We start from the raw sequence: 16255 nt of genomic DNA, 5'->3' as shown, positions 1-16255 counted from the left end.
GAAAGGGGCCCAGTCCAGACCGCAAGAGAAGGTTCTTAGACTTTGCACAAGAAAGAATTTAGGAGAAGTCCATATAGTAGAATAAAATCAAGTTTACTAAGAAAGTAAAGGAATAAAGAATGGTTACTCCACAGGCAGAGCAGCAGCATATGCCACTCCACTGAGGATACTTATTCTTACCTCTCGATTACAGTGAACTTTCCAGGAAAGGAGTCGGCAATTCCTGGAACTGAGGGTTCTTCCCCTTTTTTAGACATTATAGGGTAATTTCCAGGTGTTGCCATGGCATCTGTAAACTGTCATGGTGCTGGTCTGAGTGTCTCTTAGCATGCTAATGCATTATAACTAACAAACAATGAGCAGTGAGGATAACCAGAGGTCACTTTTGCCACTTTGGTTTTGGTGAGCTGCTCTTTTTTTTGGTGGCGGGGGGGACGGAGTTTCACTCTTGTTGCCCAGGCTGGAATATAATAGCACCATCTTGGCTCACCACAACCTCTACCTCCGAGGTTCAAGTGATTTTCCTGCCTCAGCCTCCCAAGTAGCTGGGATTGCAGGCATGTGCCACCACACCCAGCTAATTTTGTATTTTTGGTAGAAGCGGGGTTTCTCCATGTTGGTCAGGCTGGACTCGAACTCCTGACCTCAGATGATCTGCCTGCCTCAGCCTATCAGCCTCCCAAAGTGCTGGGATTTCAGGTATGAGCCACCACACCCACTGGCCAGCTTCTTTACTGCATCTTGTTTTATCAGCAAGGTCTTTGTGATCTCACTGTGTTGTACCAACTCCTATCTCATCCTGTGACTGAGAATGCCTGACTTCCTGGGAATGCAGCCCAGTAGGTCTCAGCCTTATTTTACCCAGCCCCTCTTCAAGATGGAGTCTCTCTGGTTTAAACATATTTTGACAGATTGGTTTATGTCTTTACCTATAACTTCTGTCTCCCTAAAATGCATAAAACCAAGCTGTAACCCCACCACCTTGGGCACATGTTCTCAAGACCTCCTGAGGCTAGGTCACGGGCCGTGGTCACTTATTTGGCTCAGAATAAATCTCTTCCAATGTTTTACAGAGTCTGGCTTTTTTGTCAACAGCAGTAACCCGCATCTAAGGCACATCCTGGTCTTGAATGTGGTTGGAATAAGAAAGGCAGGGATTTTGTTGCTTGTCTTGGGACACTCCAGGGTCCAATAAATATCGAATCTCCTGCTTCATTGGCTGAAGATTTGTGGGTTCTGCTCCAGTTCCCCATCTTTCTTGGTTCAGTCCTGTTTCCTTCCCGCTTCCTTTCCCCATAAACATTCTGCACCCCAACCTTTGTCTCAAATCTGCTTCCAGAAAGCCCAGCCTGTGTTACCACAGTCTCTTGACTACAAACTTGCTGTTTACTTCCATAAGAATGACAGATACATATTTTTTAAGCTTGAAAAACAAACCCTCAATACATCTATGCCTGAGGCAAAGCAGGGCAGAAGATCACAGGGTTTCTGTTATGCCAAAACCTCTCCCAGGTAAATGCTGCGTGCAGGCATCTAAGCCCCTGGAGTTGCTTCAATTTATATTTCATGTGCAAACACTCAAAGGAGAGCTGCATGTGGAAGCCAGATCAAAACATTTATCCTCACTGTGTCTTGGAAAAAACTTATTAGCTGGCTGTATACAGATATTGAAGAGGAGCAGAAAAATGGAGGGAAAGGAACAAGAAAAACCACCAAACAACAAAAATATCTGTCGCTACCAGTTAAATAGAGAAGGCTGGTAGCGACAGATTTTTGGAGAACCAGGGCTGCAGATGGCTACTGTAATATATTGTTCTGCATCGCTACCAGAGCCCGTGTAGAGCAACTGCAGACCATGTCTGACATTGCCTTCGCTGACCTTTTCAATATTGCCCCAGCGCGGTGGAGCCAGTGTTTCTAGAGGAATTCAAATTGAATGTACTCAGGCAGAAAGGATCTGGCTGTGGGCAAACCCTATCAGTCTCTTCACATTTCGCCTTGTCATTCTCATGTAAATTGCAATTCTTTATTAGCATGGCCAGTCTTCTACCCAGGTGCAAGATGCGCCCGTCAAAATGTTAGCGAGGCCACATCTGCCGGCTCAGAGCAGCAGGGCTCCTCTAGCTGTGACACCAGCTCAGATCATTTCCGCCGGGCATGGAGAGGCAGGGAGACGGCCAGGGCCCCACTTGAAAGCACAAGAGTAACATGAAGTTCAAAAAGAAAGAGGAGCTGGGCGTGGTGCAGTCCTCAAGTCCCAGCTACCGTGGAGTCCAAGGTGGGAGGATCGCTGGAGCCCAGGAATTCAAGGCTGTAGTGAGCTATGACTGCGCCACTGCACTCCAGCCTGAGTGACAGAGGGAGACCTTATCTCTAAAAAAAGAGAAGAAAGGAAGGAGAGACCAAACCTTGCCATTTAGTCAAGTCTTTGACCTTTTTCTTTTTACTTATTTATTCATAAGTTTAGAGACAGGGTCTCCCTCTGTTGCCCAGGCTGGACTGCAGTGATGGAATCATAGCTCATTGCAGCCTCAAATTCCTGGGCTCCTGCAATCCTCCTGCCTTAGTCTCCTGAGCAGCTGGAACTACAGGCTTGTGCCCCCATGCTTAGTTAATTTTTTAAGTTTTTTGTAGCAATGGGGTCTCACTATATTGCCCAGGCTGGCCTTGAACTCCTGTGCTTCTCCCACCTAGGCCTCCCAAAATGCTGGGCCTCCCAAAGCCACTGTGCCTGGCCTTCTTTTTACAAATTTCCCCAAGTACAGCATTCTCTTCAGGTCTCACCACCACACATTCATTGGCAGAGGAGACTTGAGAGAGAGCTGCCTTAGGAGACACAGGGAGCCTTAGAGAGGCTTAGAGTACAAGGTGGGTTATAACACTGTGGATTATAGAATCCTTCACTGCTTTCTCTGCTCCTAAAAGCATGACTGGGGCACTAGGAAGGTCAGGTTGGTAGCAATCATTTAAGGCCCCATGGCTGTCCATGGCAGCGCTCCAAGGCCCCATAAGGACAGGTGCAGCAATCAAGATCTCCTTCCAAAGTGCTTCGCTTACTCCTGTTCGTTGCTTACCTTCCTTGCATACAGCCACAGTTCTCAAAGTGTCGTCTGCAGAGCAGAAGCGTCGGTAGCACCTGGGAACTTGTCAGAAATGCAAATCCCCAGATGCCATCCTAGACTTACTGAGTCAGACAGTCTCGGGTAGGGCCTAGCAAACTTTTCCGTTTTGGCAAGCTTTTCAGGTGATTCTCATCCACGCCAAAGTCTAAGCACTGCTGCTCTGTTAGAAGCTTTTGCCTGTCTCTCTAGCCTAAGCTGCAGCTAGCTCAGGGACTTTTAACCACTTGAGGGGAGGGGACTGTATTAATCCCCTCCCCTCAAGTGGTTAAAAGTCCCTGAGTAGATAGTATTTCATGAGTCCATTCCTCTCAAGTGGTTAAAAGTCCCTGAGTAGATAGTATTTCGTGAGTCCATTCCTCTCAAGTGGTTAAAAGTTCCTGAGCACAAAGTATTTCATGATGCTATCTGCACCTGGGCAATTTACAACAAAAAGAGGCTTAATTGACTCACAGTTCTGCATGTCTAGGGAGGCCTCAGGAAACTTACATGGTGGATAGCAAAGGGGAAAGCATGACACATCTTACATGGCTACAGGAGCAAGAGGATGAGCAAGTAACTGTCAAACACTTTTAAACCATTTAGCTCTCGTAAGAACTCATGCACTATCTCGAGAACAGCATGGGGGAAATCCGTCCCCATGATCCAGTCACCTCCCACCAAGTCCCTCCCTCAACACATGGCGATTACAATTTAAGATGAGATTTGGGTGGGAACACAGAGCCAACCCACATCAGGGACAGCAGCTTTATCTCCCCATGGTCACCTGCTTAGAGGCATATCTAGGGAGAAGAAACTTGTGGGCCTGGGAAAGCAGACAAAAATTTAATGTTCCAGAAACATGGAGCCAATAAATTAGAAGAGAATGGCCTGACTTCTCCAGTGGCTGGAGGTCAGTAATGTGGGGGAAAATTAGAACCACCCCTTCCTTGGCATTTTTGAAGGCAGAAGAACCTCCTGGAGATGGAGCCATGCAATGCAATCTAAGAACTGTGATGTTAGGCCAAACTCAGTGGCTCATACCTATAATCCAAGCACTTTGGGAGGCTGTGACAGGAACATCTCTTGAGGCCAAGAGTTTGAGGCCAGTCTGAAGAACAAAGGGAGTTCCTATCTCTACTAAAAAATTAGCAAGGCATAGTGATGTACACCTGTAGTCCCAGCTACCTGGGAAGCTGAAGCAGGAGGATTGCTTGAGCCCAGGAGGTCAAGGCTACAGCTAGCTGTGATTGCACCACTGCACTCCAGCCCAGAGGACATAGTGGGACCCCCCAGTTGAAATAAAAGAAGAAGAAGAACTATGATGTTGAGAACCCAGGTCTGATTTCACGTGGCACCTTCTTGGCTGGGCTATCAGCTCACATACAACAGGAAACTGGCCATTAGAGAGATTATAAGGCACTTGCAGGTTTATATCAGGAGTGATCATACTGTGCCCCTGCACTGGGGGAGGACCTAATCCCAGAAAGTAGCAGAAATACCCAGCAGGAGAACTGAGGCAGCAGCCCATTATGGGATCAGGACACAGAGAAAGATGGAACTCAACCCAGATAGCAGGCTGATGGCAGCACAAGTATCTCCACCTGGCCGAAGCCTGACGTACACATCCTGTCCCAGTTAAGGTTGGCTCAGGAGGTGGGGAGCCTTATTCTAATAGGAAAAAGATTAAAAGAATCCTGTGAGGAAAGATTAGAAAGACAAGGGCAGATGGATCCAATCCAAACTTACATGTTTGAGAGTTTAAATAAACTCAAGGACTTTTCTCCCTGCAAGCAGGGGATCTGAGGAGTCCATTGAGGCAAATACAAGAGACGCTCTCTGCTAAAAAAGAAAAAGCTTATAAAGAAGGCGGAAAAGGTTTCCAAGACATCAAAAAGCTCTGGGAAAACAATATTTTGTCAAGTTAAGTGTAAAATAATAAAAAACATGTGGATAATGTCTCTAAAAATATACACAGCTCTGAAAATCAAGGTGGAGAAGCTGATAAAACCGGTTTTGCTTTTGGCAGAATTCAACGTGCTTGGTAGTGAGGTGCACCTCTTCAGGAGACAGGTTTTTCCTATTATTTTTCTCTCGCTCCACTCATAATCCTTGGGATTCAAGGAGTTTTAGATAGAAAAGACCTTAAAAATCATCTCCTGGGCTCCCTCATTTAGCACACAAGAAAGCTGAGGCTTCAGAAGGTTCAGTTATGTATAAAATGTCACAAATAAACAATGGTCACCCTTAGAGCACTGGAGAACCAGATCAGAGATCATTTTACTAAACAGAATTTCCTCTCTTGTCCTGGTCTTCAAGTGACACATCCAGGAGCCATCAAGACCAAGTAATTCACATACTCCATGGATCTTTTTTCCTACACTCAGGCTGCACGTAGACATTGGGTGTATTCATTCTTTTTTTTTTTTTTGAGACGGAGTTTCGCTCTTGTTACCCAGGCTGGAGTGCAATGGCGCGATCTCGGCTCACCGCGACCTCCGCCCCCTGGGTTCAGGCAATTCTCCTGCCTTAGCCTCCTGAGTAACTGGGATTACAGGCACGCGCCACCATGCCCAGCTAATTTTTTGTAATTTTTAGTAGAGACAGGGTTTCACCATGTTGACCAGGATGGTCTCGATCTGCCGACCTCGTGATCCACCCACCTCGGCCTCCCAAAGTGCTGGGATTACAGGCTTGAGCCACCGCACCCGGCCAGGTGTATTCATTCTTTTTCACACTACTATAAAGAAATACCAGGAACTTGTTAATTTATAAAGGAAAGAGATTTAATTGACTCACAGTTCCCAATGGCCAGGGAGGCCTCAGGAAACTTACAATCATGGTGGTAGGGGAAGCAGGAACGTCTTTCATGGCAGAAGGCAAGAGAGAACATGTGAAGGAAGAACGGCCAAACACTTACAAAACCACCAGATCTCATGAGAATGAACTCACTATCACAAGAACAGCAAGGGGGAAACCTCCCCCATCATCCAATCACCTCCCATCAGGCTCCTCCCTTGACACATGGGGATTGTGGGGATTACAATTCAAGATAAGATTTGGTGGGAACACAGCCAAACCATATCATTGGGTAAAGACAAATTTGGAAGATATATCCAAGTTGGGAGCTAAGCCAGGAGAGATGTCCCACGTCTGCAGGGTTTGTGCCTTCTTTTATCTTAGTTTGTAATCTGAAAACCAAAATGTATTAGTCCTCTCTTACATTGCTATAAAACAACCACCTGAGACTGGGTAATTTATGAAGAGAAGAGGTTTCTTTGATTCACAGTTCCACAGGCTGTACAGGAGGCATGGCTGGAAAGGCTCATGAAACTGACAGTCATGGTGGAAGGCAAAGGGGAAACAAGCACATCTTAACAAGGCAGGAGCAGGAGGAAGTGAGGGAAGGGGGAGGTGCTAAACACTTTTAAACAACCAACTCTCATAAGAGCTCACTCACTGAGAATGGCAAGAGAATTACTGGAAGAGATGACCAAGAATGTAGCACAAGACAGGAGAAAAGGATAATTTGGTCTAATATACACATAATCAAAGCTCCAAAAGAAGAAAGTGTACAGAACACAAGAGAAAACATTAAGAGATGTAACTGCTGAGAATTTTTTTAAAAAATAGTGGAAGATGTAAATCTTCAGATTTAGATACAACAAGTCAAAATCAAGAGCCATAAAAAGATCATTGTATTAGTTCATTCTCATGTTGCTATAAAGAACTACCTGAGACTGAGTAATTTATGAAGAAAATAGGTTTAATTGGCTTATGGTTCTGCAGGCAGTATAGGAAGCATGACTGGGAGGCCTCAGGAAACTTATAATCATGGCAGAAGGCAAAGAGGAAACAAGCACATCTTCACGTCACAGCAGGAGAGAGAGCAAAGCGAGAAGCGCTCCACACTTTTAAAAACCAGATCTTGTGAGAACTCACTCATTATCACCAGAACAGCAAGCGGAAGATCCACCCCCATGATTCAACCCCTTCCCACAGAGTTCCTCCCTGGTATACTGTATAAATTTTACCTCGTTGGAGGTTGCATTGTTTGAATTCCTGTGATATTTTTGAGATAACTATATTATTTGGATTTTCATGATTTTGAGTTCTTGGATGCAGTTAAATATTTTGGGAATAGTTTGATCTCTTGGGGTCTTTCTTGCTTTTGTGATTTGCTAGGCATATTTGAAGCCCTGTCCAACCCAGAGCGAATTATCTCCAAATACTGAATGAAGCAAGACCTTCTTGAGTATTCTACCCAATGTCCCATGAATGAGGAGTTTTTCCAGGCTGGTTTGTGGAAACGGGTGTTTTTCCTGGTGCTATGTGAGCTCTGGGAACTGCTTTCTAATCCTTTGGGTTCCCTTGCATCCATGCAGTCACCAGCATTTTGCTAGACACATGAGGGGACATCTCTGCAAATCTTGAGTTCTCTCTCCTTTCAGCTCTCTCCTCTCCAGTACTCTGCCTTATGAACTCCAGCCACTGTGGGGTCCCTGGACTCTCAGCTCCATCTTTTCAACTCAGGGAGTCTGCTGGGCAATCATTGGGTTCTGTCTCCCTGTGCCACAGCCTAGAAACTCGACAACAGTAAGCTGAGGCTATAGCAGGACTCACCTCATTTTTTTCTTGTCTCTCAAGGATCCCTGCTCTTTTTCTTTTTTTAAATTGTTTTAAGCCCAGGTGCAGTGGCTCATACTTATAATCCTGACACTTTGGGAGGCCAACGTGGGTGGATAGCTTGAGCCCAGGAGTTCAAGACCAGCCTGGGCAACATGGCACAACTCTATCTCTACAAAAATAAATAGTCATACAAAAATTAGCCTTGTGGTGTGTACCCATAGTGCCAGCTCCTGGAGAGGATCACTTGCGCTCAGGAGGTTGAGGGTGCAGTGAGCTGTGACCATACACGGTATGACAGTCTGGGTGGCAAAGCGAGATCCCGTCTCAAAAAATGATTTTATATATTTTGTCGAGTATTTTTATTGTTTTTGGCAGGATGGAAAATCCCCTCTCTGTCACTTCATCTTGGGTGAAAGCAAAAGTCCTATAGGACCTTAGACTGGGGCCACAGCCCAGCCACAGGATCTCAACAGAGGCCAAAGCTGGGGATTCATCATACAGCATCCAGCAGGAATGTTGTGCCTCTGGGTCCCACAGTCAGCAATCTCATTCATCATTTTTAATCCCAGTGGTGGTCTGAAATGCATAACAATACCTTCTCTTTGTGCTCATACTGGCTAAACGTGGGAAAGGAAAGAGAAGTTCAAAGTGAATTTTATTTAATACAGAGTTTGTTGAATGTTTTTAATTGAAAACAGCTCATTGACCCAGTTTTCTAAAATTGCAATTTAATTTATTTTGGCCAAGCACAGTGGCTCACGCCTGTAATCCCTGCACTTTGGGAGGCCAAGGCAGACAGATCACTTGAGGTCAGGAGTTTGAGACCAGCCTGGCCAACATGGTGAAACCCCGTCTCCACTAAAAACACAAAATTACTAAGACATGGTGGTGCATAACTGTATTCCCAGGTACTCAGGAGGCTGAGGCAGGAGAATAGCTTGAACCCATGAGGCGGAGGTTGCGGTGAGCAGAGATTGTGCCACTGCACTCCATCCTGGGTGACAGAGACAGACTCTGTCTCAAAAAAAAAAAAAAAATATATATATATATATATATATATATATATATATAATTTATTTTAATTATTATATAATAGAATCATAACATCATGGCTTTCAAAACAACTTTTAAAATAATGGTATTAAAAATCACCAAAACTATGTAGCTTTTATAATTTACAAAGCAATTTCATAGGCATTATCTTTTTAAACCATTTCTAACCTGTTTAGTACAGATACCTATATGAAGGCTTTCAAGGGTTCTTTGATCTCTTATTTGTCAGCTAGCTAAGACTCAAATTCAGATTATTATTTAACTCTGATGTGTAACATCCAAGTAATTATAGACTCTTAGCTTTAAAAAGTTGACATCATGGTGGGAAAAAGTTGGAGTCTGTTCTGAATTAAGGGAGACCAGAGAGACGAAAATAACAAGTCAAACCATCACTCTTGATTCAGTCCTGATTAAAAAAAAAAAAACCTATGAAAGACATTTAAGAAGAAAATTTGAATATGGATGGGGTTTTAGATCTTGTCAGAGAATTGTCCTAAGTGTCACAAGTGTGGTCATGATAGTGTCATTTATAGGACAAGGTTTTTATTCCTAGAACATATGTAGGGAAAAAAATGGAGGAGTAAAATATCATGATCTTTACAACTTACAAGTGGTTTAGGATCAACTATATGTATAGGCATACACACACATAAGTAAAGCAAATATGATAAAATGCTATCGGTTATTGAGTCTAAGCAATGGATGTACAGGAATTTAGTGTATGATTCATTCAACCTTTCTGTATGTTTGAAAGTTTTAACAACAAAGAAGATGGGGTTTGGGGGTGGTGCATGCCTGTAATCCCAGCACTTTGGGAGGTTGAGGTGGGCAGATCACTTAAGATCAGGAGTTCAAGACCAGCCTGGCCAACATGGTAAAACCCTGTCTCTACTAAAAATACAAAACTTAGCCCGGTGTGGCCATGGGCGCCTGTAATCCCAGCTACTCGGAAAGCTGAGGCAGGAGGATTGCTTGACCCTGGGAGGCTGAGGTTGCAGTGAGCCAAGATTGCACCACTGGACTCTAGCCTGAGTGACAGAACGAAACTCTGTCTCAGAAAAAAAAAAAAGAAGAAGAAGATGCAGGAGGGAATTACCTTATTAGTCCCTAAAACAAAACAACAAAAGGAATCTGCAGATGGACAATGGGCAGCAGCAACCCTATCCATGCAGAAAATAAAGAATCCTAGAACTGCGAATTTCCCTTCCCGACATGGGCCATGCATACAATCTTAGAGGCAGATAAGTGAAACGTGAAATGCATTCACTTGAAATCAAAAACCTATTTGGATTAAAGTAGTGTTGAAGTGAGTAAGCTGCAACTTATGCAAATATATCTCAATGCTTAGGCCCTCCTTGTCATAACGCAGATACTTTTTATCATAGAAGCCCACTTCCCAATAGCCAGAAAAAGAAATGTTTAAGTAACAGTCTTAACATGACATCACGTGTTGAGATGTACAGTCAATGCTCATTATTCCCAGTAGTTATGATTTATAAAGCTTCTGAAAATGCTAAATTAGTAAATACTGAATCATTGCTTCTAAGGGAAATATGTACATATGTAGATATATACCATGCATCCCAGTACTTTGGGAGGTCAAGGTGGGCGGGTCACCTGAAGTCAGAAGTTCAAGACCAGCCTGGCCAACATGGTGAAACCCCGTGTCTACTAAAAAATACACACACACACACACACACACACACACACACACACAAATTAGCCGGGCGTGGTGGTGGGTGCCTGTAATCCCAGCTACTAGGGAGGCTGAGGCAGGAGAATCCCTTGAACCCTGGAGGCGGAGGTTGCAGTAAGCCAAGATCTCGCCACTGCACTCCAGCCTGGGCGACACAGTGAGACTCTAAGGAAAAGAAATATGTATATATAAAATCTTAAATTCTACAAACAATGAATCCTGGTGGATTCTCTTTTCTTTATTTTTACAAAGGAGAAAATTAGGTTTAGAAGCATTCAATGGGCCGGGCGCGGTGGCTCAAGCCTGTAATCCCAGCACTTTGGGAGGCCGAGGCGGGTGGATCACGAGGTCAAGAGATCGAGACCATCCTGGTCAACATGGTGAAACCCCATCTCTACTAAAAATACAAAAAATTAGCTGGGCATGGTGGCGCGTGCCTGTAATCCCAGCTACTCAGGAGGCTGAGGCAGGAGAATTGCCTGAACCCAGAGGCGGAGGTTGCAGTGAGCTGAGATCGCACCATTGCACTCCAGCCTGGGTAACAAGAGGGAAACTCCGTCTCAAAACACAGAAAAAAAAGAAAGATTTTAGTTCCCGATATTTCAATCATTTAAAATTTCAGCATACCAAATATTCATTTTCTCATTTTTAAATTTTTCTATACATTTATAATTGATAGTAAGAAAGTTTTTAAAGTTTTGACTTTTAAAGTTTATGAAACAATCATAATTTTTCCCATTGATACTTTTCTGTTGGGTTTGTTTTTTTTTTTTTTTGAGATGAAGTCTTGGTCTGTCACCCCAGGCTGGAGTGCAGTGGCACAGTCTCAGTTCACTGCAACCTCCACTTCCCAGGTTGAAGCAATTCTCCTGCCTCTGCCTCCCAAGTAGCTGGGAGCACAGGTGCATGTCACCAGGCCCAGCTAATTTTTTTGTTATTTTTAGTAGAGATGGGAGTTTCACCATGTTGGCCAGGCTAGTCTTGAACTTCTGACCTCAAGTGAATCACTTCAGGGTAAATGTGCAGGACATGCAGGTTTTTACACAGGTAAACGTGTGCCATGGTGGTTTGCTATACCTATCAACCCCTCAACTAGGTATTAAGCCCAGCAGGCATTAACTATTTTTATTAATGTTCTCCCTCCCATCACCCTATTCCCCAAGAGGCAGCAGTGATTGTTGCTCCCCTCCTTGTGTCCATGAGTTCTTATTCTTCAGCTCCCACTTCTAAGTGAGAATATGCAGTATTTGGTTTTCTATTCCTGCATAAATTTGCTGGGGATAATGGCCTCCAGCTCCATCCATTTCTCTGCAAAGGACATGATCTCATTCCTTTTTAAGGCTGCATAGTATTTCATGGTGTATATGTATGACATTTTCCTTATCCCATCTATCACTGATGGGCCTTTGGGTTGATTCCATCTTTGCTATTGTGAATAGTGCGGCAATAAACATGTGCATGCATGTATCTTTGTAATGGAATGATTTATATACCTTTGAGTATATACCCAGTAATGGGATTCCTGAGTCAAATGGTATTTCTGTGGACAGACACTTTTAATTTCAATTATCAACAAACTCAGAAAGCCCAGCTTGTTTTTCAAGGATTTGTTAACTACCTTTTGTTTCAGAAATGATGTCTGATGAGGGGGTGGAGGGGCACAGAAATGGGCAAGAAATTCTACGCACCCTGGAGCTCACCAGCTATGGAATGAGATTAATATACATAGGTGTAACTGAATTTGACCTCGGGGATATGACTGGGGACTTTGCAAGGCTCCAAGGGAGCATGATGAGAGAGTGACTCCTTCCTTGAAAGGATGTAGGGGAAAGTTACAGAGAAGACAAGGTGATTCCAGGCAGATGATGGGGCCAGGGTTTCCAGGTGGGGAACAGCTAGGCTGGTTGCAGCCACAGTGTTTATAAATCTATTTTATTCTTTCTAAAGGGAGGAGCGTTAGTTTCTTCAAGCGGAAGTGGAGGTTGGTCTCACATACTTTGTTCACGCGGCAAGCACATCAGACTGAACCGCCACAAATCCCACCCCCCACCCCCTCCCCGAGCTCACAGAAAACTGGGAGAGAAGGAGAGACATGAAGCTGGGGAGAATGGAACCCTGTGTGACTTTTTCACTTCTGTCTCTCCAGGAGGCCACATCACACCTAATAGATAGTTGGCACACAATTAACGTAGGTAGACTTTGTTAACCAATACCCTTCACTTATTCTGAGACAGGGTCTCGCTCTGTGGCCCAGGCTGGAGTGCAGTGGCATGATCTCAGCTCACTGCAACCTCCATGTCAAGTTCAGGTGATCCTCTCACCTCAGCCTCCTGAGTAGCTGGGACTACAGGCACCTGCCACCAATCCAGGCTCATTTTTCTATTTTTAGTAGAAACAGGGTTTTTCCGTGTTGTCTAGACTAATCACAAACTCCCATCTCTGCCTCCCTAAGTGCTGGGATTATAAGTGTGAGCCACTGCACCAACCAATACCCTTTAAAGGAGCCTTTGGTTATACAAAAGAAAATCTAGATGAATAGGGAGCATAAGTTTCTCTTCATTGGTTAAAGGCATTTTCCTTGGTTAAGGCTTTCTGGCATAAAGTTTATTTTATTATTTTTTTAAGAGATAGGGTCTTGTTCAGTGGCCCAGGCTGGAGTGCAGTGGTACAATCACAGCTCACTGCAGCCTCCAACTCCTGGGCTCAAGTGATCCTCCTGCCTCAGCCTCCCGAGTAGCTGGGACTACAGGCAGCTGCCCACATGACCCAAACACTTCCCACCAGGAGCTACCTCCCAACACCACTCTATCGAGGATCAAATTTCAACATGAGTTTTGGTAGGTATAGACTCAAATCATATCCAAATCATAGCAATCTGCTGTTAGCCCCCCAAAACTCATGTCCTTTTCACACATAAAATATAGTCATTCCACCTCAAAGTCCCAAGAGTCTTAACTTGTTGATGTGGTTTGGGTCTGTGTCCCCACCAAGTCTCCTGTTGAATTGCAGTCCTCAGTATCGGAGGTGGGGCCTGGTGGGAGGTGATCAGGTCATGGGAGTTGATTTCTCATGAATGCTTTAGCACCATCCCCTTGGTGCTGTTCTGGTGATAGTGAGTTCTTATGAGATCTGGTTGTTTAAAGAGTGCAGCACCTCCTCCCTCTCTCTTTTGCTCCCACTTAGAGCAGGTGATGTGTGTGCTTCCCCTTTGCCTTCTGCCATGATTGTAAGTTTCCTATGGCCTCCCAGAAACTGAGCAGATGCCAGCATCATGCTTCCTAGACAGCCTGCAGAACCATGAGCCAATTAAACCTCTTTTCTCTATCAATTACCCAGTCTCTAGACTGAGCTCATTTTTATTTTATTATTTTTTGTAGAGATGGGGTCTCACTACATTGCCCAGGCTGGTCTCAAACCCCTGGCCCCAAGCTATCCTCCTGACTCAGCCTCCCAAAGCACTGAGATTACAAACGTGAGCCACTACACCTGTCCAAAATTATATATATTTAGTGTGAAGACATTTGAAGAATTCACTTGGCAGGCTCGAAGAGTTTTCTACACATTGGTGAGGCAGCTGCAGATAGTATTAGTAGGTGTTGGCTCTAAGGAGAATGAAGCTTTCACAAAACAACATTCGGCTAAAACCAAAGAGAAATATAGCTTTTAATGGAATTTCTGGGGTGATGGTTGGCCATTACATTTTAGGAACAGCAATTTCTGCTTTTTATATTGAAGTCGTTTCCTGTCCCGTGCTATCATTTTTCTCTGTCCCCCAACCCAAAGTCCTCTGTTGCAGTCACTTGTGGGTTGGCGGCACTATGGAGTTGAAGGAGAGGCACCTCTGTTCACATTTGGTGTGAAATCATGAGAGAGACACAGCATTTGCAGATGGCCAGGGACTGTGTTGGGGGCTTGCCAGTCAGAATCATCTAGCATGCCCTGGGGGGCTTTAGGGGGAACACCAGATTCACCGCAACGAAGCAGGATAGAGGCTTCAGTTATATGATTTGGTTAATACAGGAAGGTGTGACCTCAGAAGGCTGGAGAAACGGGACACTCAGGCTGCTGGCTGTGCTCCCTGCAGAACATCTCCTAACTGAGACTGGCTGGCAGCCTGGGCCCCTTTTCAATAGTCTGAATGTCTACACACCTGCCCTGCTTCTTACCAGATTCACACCAGCTTCGCAGCTTAAATATTCCACCTGCCACCTGCCAGGGCCAACAGCCTGTTTCCTGCCTGTTCGGGGAAATCAGCTCAGATCCCCTGCTGCAGCCACCACATGGGAAAACAGTTCTCAGTTCTTGGCTCAGGTGAGGACACACTCATCTGTCTCCACCCCAATCCACAGGCTCTCCAAGGAGTTCCATCTGCTGCACCCAACCCTTGTGACATCTCTGAAAATCCCATGCATTAGTCCTCATTTCATAGTCTCTTAAAAAGCCCCTGATCCCCTGAATTCAGCTAAATCTCTCCTCCATCAGAAGAGTTGCTCCCCATGGCTTGCAATCCCAGAACTCTGGGAGGCTGAGAGGCGCAGATCACCTGAGGTCAGGAGTTTGAGACCACCGTGGCCAAAATAGCAAAACTGCATCTCTATTAAACACACACACAAATAGCTGGGCCTGGTGGCACGTGCCTGTAATCCCAGCTACTCAGGAGGCTGAGGCAGGAGAATGGCTTGAACCCGGGAGGCAGAGGTTGAGGTGAGCTGATAGCACATGATTGTGCTCCAGCCTGAGCCACAGAGTGAGACTCTGCCTCAAAAAAAAAAGGAGGAGGAGGAGGAGAAGAAGATGTGTTCCCAATAGAACAAGCACATATCTTGAAAAAGAAGCTCCAACATAGAGCACAGCAGTTTGAAAAGGAATGTTCATTTATGCGTTCACTGAACAAAGGTTTCTGAGCTGCCACTAGGCACTACATGTAGAAAACATGATATTGATTTTTTTAAAAATGGATACACAGAATACAGTTGCTGCTGCTCTTTTGAAGTGATTTGCAGAGGAGGCGTTCATTAGCCTAATTATCTTGCAGCTGATATAAGTACAAACGGCTATCAGTGTCAGAAAGGGAAGGAACTCACTTCTTTGAGAGTTTTTTCTCTTTTTTTAGACACAGGCTGTCACCCAGGCTGGAATGCAGTAGCGAGGTCATAGCTCACTGCAGCCTCAAAGTCCTGGGCTCCAGCGATCCTCCTGCCTTGACCTCCCAAGTAGCTGGTACTACAGGTGCACCCCACCACACCTGGATAATCTCATTTTTTTGATGGAGACGGGTGTAATTATGTTACCCAGGCTGGTCCCAAACTCTTGGTCTCAAGCAATCCTCCTGCCTCGGCCTCCCAAAGGGCTGAGATTAAGGCACGAGCTATCACACCTGGCCTTTGAACGTTTTTAAGAGAAGAATCTGGCCTGACCTGGGCAGCTGAGAACCACTTCCCTGAAGGGGTGTAGTGTGGGGAGATCTGGGGGTCAGTAAGAGGAACCAAGGCCACGAGGCAGACGCGGGAGAATGATACGGGAAGGCAGGCAGGTGCAAGCGGATCGAAGGAATAGAGAAAACTGGGGGAACATAGGACTCCAGGGTGTGGAAATCAGGCAGCACGAGTGGTGAGACCAAGCACAGTCCCTACGGAGGCCAGATACCTGGGAAGGGACTTAACACACCCTCGCTTTATAACCGAACCAGGGTTCAGCTGCTGACCGCTTGAAAGCAAGAGACAAGAGTTTGGGGGAAGAAAAGCTGGTTTATTTGGAGAGCAAGCAAAGCAAGAAGATG

General features: G+C 45.0%; 1 protein-coding gene across 2 annotated transcripts in view; it reads right to left on the bottom strand.

Annotated features, from left to right (window-relative positions):
* Window positions 1-16255, bottom strand: part of LOC118149171 (uncharacterized) — a 300718-nt gene that overhangs the window by 117814 nt on the left and 166649 nt on the right. The window lies entirely within an intron of this gene.

Source organism: Callithrix jacchus, chromosome 2 (assembly GCF_049354715.1).
Source record: "Callithrix jacchus isolate 240 chromosome 2, calJac240_pri, whole genome shotgun sequence".
Classification (NCBI taxonomy): Eukaryota; Metazoa; Chordata; class Mammalia; order Primates; family Cebidae; genus Callithrix; species Callithrix jacchus.
The sequence above is the reverse complement of the archived record's forward strand: the minus strand, read 5'-3'. Positions and strand labels throughout refer to the sequence as shown.